General features: G+C 31.8%; 1 protein-coding gene and 1 long non-coding RNA gene across 2 annotated transcripts in view; one reads left to right on the top strand and one right to left on the bottom strand.

The window, feature by feature from the left end:
- Nucleotides 1-9,776, bottom strand: part of LOC111811616 (myosin-binding protein 1-like) — a 48,323-nt gene that overhangs the window by 14,413 nt on the left and 24,134 nt on the right. The window lies entirely within an intron of this gene.
- The window catches only part of LOC111811620, a 1,418-nt gene continuing 1,108 nt past the window's right edge, over nucleotides 9,467-9,776 (top strand). Inside the window, exon 1 of the long non-coding RNA XR_002817574.1 lies at nucleotides 9,467-9,534. This is a non-coding gene — a long non-coding RNA (uncharacterized LOC111811620). The remainder of the gene's footprint in view (nucleotides 9,535-9,776) is intronic.

Here is a 9,776-nt window from a genome sequence, read left to right as displayed (position 1 = left end):
AGGATGAGAAGGAAGATAGGGAAAAGAAGATCTTTCAAATAATAATAAAAAAAAAAGAACGAAGATTTGACAAACAGGATGAAAAGGAAGATCTGGAAACATATTCAAATAAAAAAAAACTAAGATTTGGGAATAGTAAAGCCAAAGAAAATCTGGGAATAGAATTAAACTTCTGAACAGAATTAAACGATGTGAGAATTAAACAATTTAGATATGGGAGTAGATCCATGGAGAGAGAGAGGAAGATTAGATTTGGAAATAGTAAAGCCAATTAAACTCGTTCCAGGAAATGATTAAAAGAATTATAGAATTAAACTCCTTCCACGAAATGATTAAAAGAATTAGATTTAAATTGCTTAAAATAATTAGATATGGAGGTAGAATTGAACGACACAAAAGAATTAGAGTTCAAAGAAAAAAAAAAGAACAAAAGAGAGAAAATCTTAGGAAAGAAAAGAAAATTAGAGTGGGTTGAAAATGGCAAGTACGGTTCATATGGCAAGTATACTATAAACCAAATTTAAAGATAACATAGAAGAGAAATAAGTGAGGGAAGGAAAATGGAAAATATGACAAATTATTATATTTGTATCTATAGGATATAACATTAAAAGTTGAATTATACAAGCCACTTGAATAATATTGACATATTATTAATTTAAGTTTTAAGTTTTATTATCCTATAAAATTTAGAAACAATGAAAATATGGAATTTGATTTTTATATAGAGCCATATTTCACACGGTTATTTGGATTATTTGGATTATTAATTAAAATGTGAAATACTAACAAAAGGTGACGNATTTCACACGGTTAGTTGGATTATTAATTAAAATGTGAAATACTAACAAAAGGTGACGAACGATGCGATAGGAAGCAAACCTTGGCAATATTTGGTGTTGTTCTGGAGAAACGGGAGCTTACGTTAAATAAATTAGGGAATACTTCGGCTTAGGCCAACCAGGTAAGTGGTCTTACTATAGGATAGGCTAAAAAAATTGTATAAATTATGATGATGTATAAACTATGTCGTACGATGCGATATATGAGTTATGATGATGTATGANTATATATATATATTGATGAATGTCGTACTTGATATGTTTGATGCACTTTGTGGCAATATGATGAGTATGATGATTGCGTGACGTTTACCTTAATATGATGATGTTTTCCATATTGAGCATGCTATATGATGATGAGTGCCATATTGCATCATGTCGTTAGATCGACATAGGACACAACCCTAAGAGCGTGAAAATGATATTAATATAAATATCCACGAGTATGTGTTACCTAGAGTAACAAAGAGATGAGACTAGAGGGCTGTGTCAGAAGAGACATTACGATGGATTTAGAGGGACCTCATGCATATTGTATGTTCATAAGCATAGGGCTACTTCCCCTAGAGATGATGAGTGCGGACGCGCACCGTACGATGAGCGCGAATGCGCACAGGTCCGAAAGCACACAGATGAGGGTGTTCATGAAGTGCATGACACTATGGGGTTCCGCTGACCTCCAGACGTTCCTACAGATTAGCTTGACTAGAGGGTCGAGGGGGTGTGCGAGCACCCTGGAGATTCACACTCGCACGTGTGAGTCTTGGGTAGGGAAGTACTACGCATCCAATTTGTCCGAGACTGGAGGCCACCCCTAAGATGATTAGAGATAGGTCCCTAAATCATGATTGCATATGTTTGCATTTGCATGGCCCCTATAGTGGGGCCACTTACTGAGTATTCTTTGAAATACTCAGGCCGTGTGCCACATCATTTTTCAGGTAAAGGCAAGGCGCACTTGTACGGAGGACGGCGGCATCGCGAGCAGTGGCACGTGCATAGGATAGATTCATATTTAAATTTCTAGTCTTAAGTTAGAATAGGTTGTTTTGCATTTCATTGTTTTAAATTATTTTGTATTTTTTTTTTCCTCTAAATTTCCAGTATTTCATATTTAAACACGTAAGACCATGGCTGTGTTTTCTAGAGAAAAAGTTGTTTAAACGTTTTTTTGAAGTTTACGTTATCAATTATGTTCATGTAAGAGTTATATTTCCGCATTATAGATGAGCATGAGACATTAGTAGCGACTCTGAGTATGTGGAAATTTAGGGTCGTTACACTAATTAATCTTTGTGCTAGTCTAGATCTATCCTTTGGTATCCATCCTTTGGAATCCAATTCAACAGAAGTGGGTTCATGACATCAGATCAAGGCATAATAAACGATTCAACACACCTAACGGTACCAATTAAAAATATTTTTGGCTAAAAAAACTTCAATTCATCAAACAATGGTTATATTGGTTATATTGACCTCAAATGCTTCATGTGATTAAGTCATCTAAAAGTAAAATAGTTAATGTTTTGTTTCAAAAATGTTTTCAAACTTTCCAAACTTATCAAAAATACATTTTTTTTCCCTTTTAAAAGTATTTTAAAAAATAATCTTTTAAAAGTTTTATTAATATCTTTTAATTTTTTTTAAAAATACTTTAAATTTTTTTAAAACAAGTTAAAAAATACTCTTAGTATATAAACAGAATAGTTAATACCACGTTTAAAAAATAACAAGGAATGTTTATAAGTAATATTAATATCTTTAAAATTTTTGAAAAAATTAAAAAAGTTTAGAGTTATCTTTGAAGTATAGATATATGACTTCATTCGATAAAAACTTTTTTGAACTTTTTTTTTATAAAGTACTTTTATAATTTTACAGATATTTTTAAATATTACTGACCGTAAATGTATTTTTGATTTTTTTTTTTTTAAAGTGGCTACGAAACTTTTTAAGTTCTAAGTTATTTTTAAAAATTATTCAAAGTTTAATGGTATTTTTGAAACAAAATACAAACGGTTTTGCAAGAGATTTTAAATATTTTTTTTATAAAGTTTAAAGGTATTAGTGAAACGATGTTTTTATTAATTTAGTCTCTTAATGGTTTAGAAAAGTTGTCTTGGCCGGAGTTGGTGGGGATGGATGGGGAGGAACATGCGGGTTTTTAGATACTCGAGAATTTATAATCATACGATAAAGTTATTCTCTTAATGGTTTACATAAAAGTTTTGCTTTTGGTATAAGATTTCACTTTATTACTACAAAAATATATAAATATGTACGAAACATCTTCAGAAATTTCAAGTTATACTGTCAAATATTGCTATATAAATATGTCAATATTCAACATGTTTTTGTATGATTCAAATTTGGTAAGTCGTGACCCGAACTCCTCTCCTTGACGGAGGAACTTAGCTGGGTTATTTTGCGGCTATTTTGTAGTTACGAGAGTCCTTTTTGGTACTTTTAAGGCACATTCTACTAAACCTACTTTCTCGAATTTGTTTTATAAAGAGTAAAGAACTTGTAATTCAAATCACTCCACAAAATAACTTGATCAAAACTACTTGAATGATTTTAGCATGCAATCTAAACACAAGAATTGCAAAAGTATACGTCTCATGGTTTAACAAGTATAATATGCCACTTTTATTTAATATCTAAAATCTTCGTACTAAATCAACAAACATGAATAATTATTTATAGCTTTGAAAATGAACTATGGTCAATTGAAAGGTTGAAGAATGTTAGAATGTAACACCCGAGCTCCGATGAGAAATTTAAAACCTAATTTTTCCCCTTTAAGTTGAACTCTCGAGATTTTATTGAGGATTTTAGAGACAGAATTTTAAGATGAGGTAGAAGAGAAAAAATGCTTAGAAATATCTCACGAAAAGAAAAGAAAAAGAAAAGAAAAAGAAAATAGAGAGAGAAATAAGGTTATAGAGAGAAGGGGAAGTAGCAGCCACTTTTGATCCGACCACGAGGAGTCCGATTCCGGCTGAAATTTCTTCACAAGTCCTTCACATAACCTATAGGAAGCATTCTAGACCCTTGAATCGTCCAAAACCGTCAAGGAACGAAGAAAATTCATAGGCAAGTTCTTGAACCGTTGTTTTCGGATTTTCCTAAGATATGTGAGAAATATTTGTGTGAACTTATGATATGATTGATAAGTTGTAGTGTTGTGATATGCCTAGGGTGAACTCTTGTAGGGATTGAGTTGAGTTTAGTTATATATTTGTGTGAGCTTATAATATGATTGCCCTTATGGTGTCGTGAGCGACACTTAGAGGGAGAGACCCTGGAAATAGCATAGTTGGTGGTTCTCTCCTAAACTTGGATGCGCTTAAGAGCGACGTAGGTTGACACTTAGAGGGAGCGACGTAGGTTGCTTACTGAGTATATATTCCGTTTCCCTTTTTTTTTTTTTTTTTTCAGGTACCGGTCGAGGTGGGGAGGTGTTCGATTTGAAACAAAAATTTTCTCTATTTTGTTTTTAATTAAATGATATTTTTATCTTTTACTTTCCATCAAATACCTCCCCTCGAACAAAGTATGCCTCCCCTTATGTTAGTATGAACACGACTCTCCACAATGGTATAATATTGTCCACTTTGAGTATAAGCTCTCATGACTTTGCTTTGCGCTTCTCCAAAAAGGCCTCATACCAATGGAGAGAGTATTCTTTGGTTATAAACACATGATCATTCCCTAAATTAGCTGATGTGATGTGGGACTTTCATCATCCAACAAAGGATACAATGAAACCTCCCATATGATACAATCTTGTCGTTCACCGTAAAGTATTTTCATGGCATGATTAAGACAACTTATTCCATATTCTTCTTTCAATTTATGGTATCATACAAGTTGTAATTCTAGTTCAATTTTCATTAATTCAATCAATAATTAAAAAAACAATATAAAAATATCATTAATTTCAAAAATAAAATTTTGCACTAAAGTAAGTTTAACAAACGCACAAATTACTCTTGGATAACTTTGACAAAAGTGAAACTTCAAAAAAAAAAAATGGTGTTTATATTTCTGTCACGATCCGATTTTCGAGATTTTAAATTTCGGGCTGTACTGAAAAAGACCAGGACGAGGACACATATATTAGATTCAATTATCTATTAACTTTGATTTAGATAGGAGCATGGATAATAAGGAATGAGATGCAATTAGATTATAAAAACATTTACATTTAAGAAACTAATGGATGATGTGAGTATAGTTCAACGATAATGTTAGGATCGCACAACAATGAACACACTCGATTTAGATGAACACAAAGAACATGATAGAGAAAATGCAAGGAGAATATTGGCTAAAGATTTTGGGTTGATGACTACGGTAGATAGTAGGAGAGAATACAGAAAGTACATTCTCAAAGGTTTACTTGACCGAATATATATATGGTTCAGCTTACTATATACCGCTACCATCTACTATATATATATATATATATAATTACTATCTACCCTATATAATAGGATATAGTTTTTTATGGGCTATTTAAATTTCATTTACCATATAGTTTTACTATGTATAACTGTTGATTAAGTTATAAATAAGTAGCTCCGAGATAATTGATATGTTTGACATCAAATTATTTAGTAAAATGAATTAGGATCGGATTCTAAATCACATTTTTAGTCAAAATTAAATAGCATCGGATTCTAAATCACTTTTTTAGACCAATTAAATAGTTATTGACTATAAATCACATCTTATAAAATTAAATAGCATTTGATCTTCACAAATTTGGAACTCAATGTGTTAGGCTAAATCTGTAAATTTTAAAGAGTAAAAACTTTAGAAGTATATGAATTCCATGTAAATTAGGGTTTATTTTATCAACATTTGTTCGTGTTCAAAGTCACTAAAAATATACTGCTAATCGTTTAAATCGAGTTTATTTCCTAAACGATGTCATGGATTTAAACTCTTAAATAAACGACGGTTGTGTCCCGATGCATGAAGTTCCATAACATCAAACCATGACATACTTATAATGTAAGTCATTCATCCAATTTATTTTTTATTTTTTATTATTTTTTTTTTTTTGACATAGTGTTCCTATGAGATATATAAACGTATTACTTGTCATATATTTCACAGTTAACAAACATTACTTTCTAATGTCTCATAGACATAGATCGGGCATATTAACATAATTAACATGATGTGACACATAGAGATTCATGCATCATAACATGAACGTAACATAATATAACTGATAACATATATCATTGTATAAACATAACATAACACGCGTCTAGCAGTTATAAAACATGACATATGTAAGGGTCATAGCCCATCATCCATATAGCAAACAAGTCATCTAACCCAGCCAACAACAAAGTTAATTATTTGGTAGGCCTAAGCCGGAGTCACTAATTTATCCTTGTGCTAGTCTAGATCTGTCATTTGTAACCCAATTCAATACACGTGGGTCCATGACATCGGATTAAGGCATAATAAACTATTCAACTCACCTAGCTGTGTTAGTTAAATATATTTTTTGCTAAAAAAAACTTAACTTGACTCAACAATGGTTATACTGACCTCAAATGCTTCTGGGAACCTAAAAACGGCTCCGAAAGTTCAATATGGTTGGAAAGGTCCTGTAACGGCCCAGATTCACCGCTAGCAGATATTGTCCTTTTTGAACTTTCNTATTGTATATTCATAAGCATAGGGCTACTTCCCCTAGAGATGATGAGTGCGGACGCGCACAGTATGATGATTTGAGTGCGAATGTGCACAGATGANGGCTTCCCCTCAAGACTTTAAAACGCGTCTGCTAGGGGAAGGTGTTCTCCTCCCCAACCAATTGTAAACTGAACAAAAATATAACCGAGGAGATAAATAGAGTGAGAAGGAAAATGGAAAATATGATAAATTATATGGNTCCAGGAGGTGTGCGAGCGCCCTGGGGATTTACACTCGCACATGTGAGTCGTGCGTAGGGAAGTACTACACATCCAATTTGTCCAGACTGGAGGCCACTCCTAAAATGATTAGAGATTNCATAGATCGGGCATATTAACATAATTAACATGATGTGACACATAGAGATTCATGCATCATAACATGAACGTAACATAATATAACTGATAACATATATCATTGTATAAACATAACATAACACGCGTCTAGCAGTTATAAAACATGACATATGTAAGGGTCATAGCCCATCATCCATATAGCAAACAAGTCATCTAACCCAGCCAACAACAAAGTTAATTATTTGGTAGGCCTAAGCCGGAGTCACTAATTTATCCTTGTGCTAGTCTAGATCTGTCATTTGTAACCCAATTCAATACACGTGGGTCCATGACATCGGATTAAGGCATAATAAACTATTCAACTCACCTAGCTGTGTTAGTTAAATATATTTTTTGCTAAAAAAAACTTAACTTGACTCAACAATGGTTATACTGACCTCAAATGCTTCTGGGAACCTAAAAACGGCTCCGAAAGTTCAATATGGTTGGAAAGGTCCTGTAACGGCCCAGATTCACCGCTAGCAGATATTGTCCTTTTTGAACTTTCCATTTCGGGCTTCCCCTCAAGACTTTAAAACGCGTCTGCTAGGGGAAGGTGTTCTCCTCCCCAACCAATTGTAAACTGAACAAAAATATAACCGAGGAGATAAATAGAGTGAGAAGGAAAATGGAAAATATGATAAATTATATGGAAAATATGAGAAATTATTATAATTTGTACCCATTAAATATAATATTATTACAAATCATATTTGGATTGAATGATCCAAACAACATGAAGTTTATTATCCAATACAATTTAGAAACAATGAAAACANTTTTTGAAATACTTAGGCCGTGTGCCACATCATTTTTCAGGTAAAGGCAAGGCGCACTTGTACGGAGGACGACGACATCGCGAGCAGAGACTGTGGCACGTGCATCGGGTAGACTCATATTTAAATTCCTAGTTAAGTTAGAATAGGTTGTTTTTCCTTTCATGTTTTAAACTATTTTGTATTTGTTTTTATTTTCTCTAAATTTTAGTATTTCCTATTTAAACACGTAAGACCATGAGTGCGTTTTCCACAGAAGAAATTGTTTTAAGCATTTTTTTGAAGTTTACGTTATAAATGATGTTCATGTAAGAGTTATATTTCTGCATTATAAATGAGCATGAGACGTTAGTAATGACTCTGAGTATGTGGAAATTTAGGGTCATTATAGGTCCTGAGATTTCATTTCGAGCAATCTAAGTAGAGGAAATTGAGTCGAAGCGACCAAGTCGAGGAACTAACGCAAGCCGAGTTCAACCGGTTTCAGGTTCAAGCTTCTCGTCTGGGTTTGAAGCTAAGATTCCTTATTTTCCTTTTGTTTTCTTGTGTTTTCTCATCTTCTTATCATATTTTTATCGACGTTTATCCATTTTTAGTCGGTTTCCAACCCTTTTTTTTTTTTTTTTGTATGACGGATTGTTTGAGACTGTTAATAAATCTAAGAGGTGGCGACACCAACTTCAGCGTTAATTCGTCTCTGTTATCATTTGTAACAATTCATACCTAAGATTCAAATGAGGATTCGAAGCCTGAGGCTCCAGACATTCCTCAAAATCTATTGCCTTCCAACACTTTAGAGTTTCCATAATCGAGTCACGGAAAAGACTTTGGAGTTCTTAATGATTTTCAANTTTTTTTTTTTTTTTTTTTTTTTTTTTTTTTTTTTTTTTTTTTTTTTGTCATCTTATCATCACGATAGCTCGCATTCAGGTATGGTTTCGGTTCATTCATGTACTCCTCCTTTACTTTAGTGTCACATGCCCACAAAGTTTTGCATTGGTTCGTAACCAGAAGAGGTAACACTCCAATACCATTTGTAACAACCTATACCCAAGAGTCGGATCAAAACTCAGAATCCAAATTCGACTCCTGATAGCCCCCAACATTCCCTTATGATACAATCATGTAACTTACTCCTCAGTTCTAAGAGGGAAGACTATTCCCACAGACCAACACGAGTTTTTGCAACATACTTTAGTCATCGAAAAGGAAAATGCACCTTGTTAGTGTAGACATTAACTTTCAATTATTTCAAGTCTCTTTTAATTCTCCTATTTTCAGAATCGCTCTTATTCATATGTAATCTTTTACTCACGTGTCACATTACCTCTTATCTCATTGTGTCGGTTCACTCTCTTTTTTCTTTTGAATTATTCTTATGCTTTACTTTTTGTTTGATAAATATTGCAAATATTGTTTAAATTATAATTTTAATAATTAGTAAGTAAATATAAGTAATAATATATAAAATAAAGAACTGAACAATTAATTCTTATCAACAAGATTAGATTTTCTTTTAACAAATTATATTGAAATATTTTAAATTTAATACTCATATTTAAGAAGATAGATTTTTTATTTCTCACTTCAAATTATTTTAAATTTCGTGTGAAATCATTATATTTATAAAATATTCGAGATTGTAATATAGATAAGAATATTAAAATTAAAATGATTTTACCCTATTTTATTCCTTCAAATCTGAAATTAGAATTTATTCTTTTAAAAAAAAAGGGAAAAAAAAAAAGTTAATGTGTTATTCCAAAATTGCCTATAAATAGATATTGATTTTGGTTAACTTAAACAACTAAACTTACAAACATAGAAGGGCAATCTCGCAACAAAAAAAAAACATGTCAGGTATTGTCATAAATCCTTATTAATACTTTATTATTATTATTATTATTATTATTATTATTATTATTATTATATATAATATAGATTTTAGTCCTAATTTTTCATTTTTTTAAAATATTTTTTAGTTTAATGATTTCTTACAAAGCACTAAATATATATTAAAATAATAACACCATATTAATCAAATTCTAAAAAGTATAATCTCATTTGTGTGACCAATAGGTTGGTTAAATTAATGAAAATAG

This window comes from Cucurbita pepo, chromosome LG15 (assembly GCF_002806865.2).
Source record: "Cucurbita pepo subsp. pepo cultivar mu-cu-16 chromosome LG15, ASM280686v2, whole genome shotgun sequence".
Taxonomy (NCBI): domain Eukaryota; kingdom Viridiplantae; phylum Streptophyta; class Magnoliopsida; order Cucurbitales; family Cucurbitaceae; genus Cucurbita; species Cucurbita pepo.
Note: the sequence above shows the minus strand (reverse complement) of the source record. Positions and strands in the feature narration are given on the sequence as shown.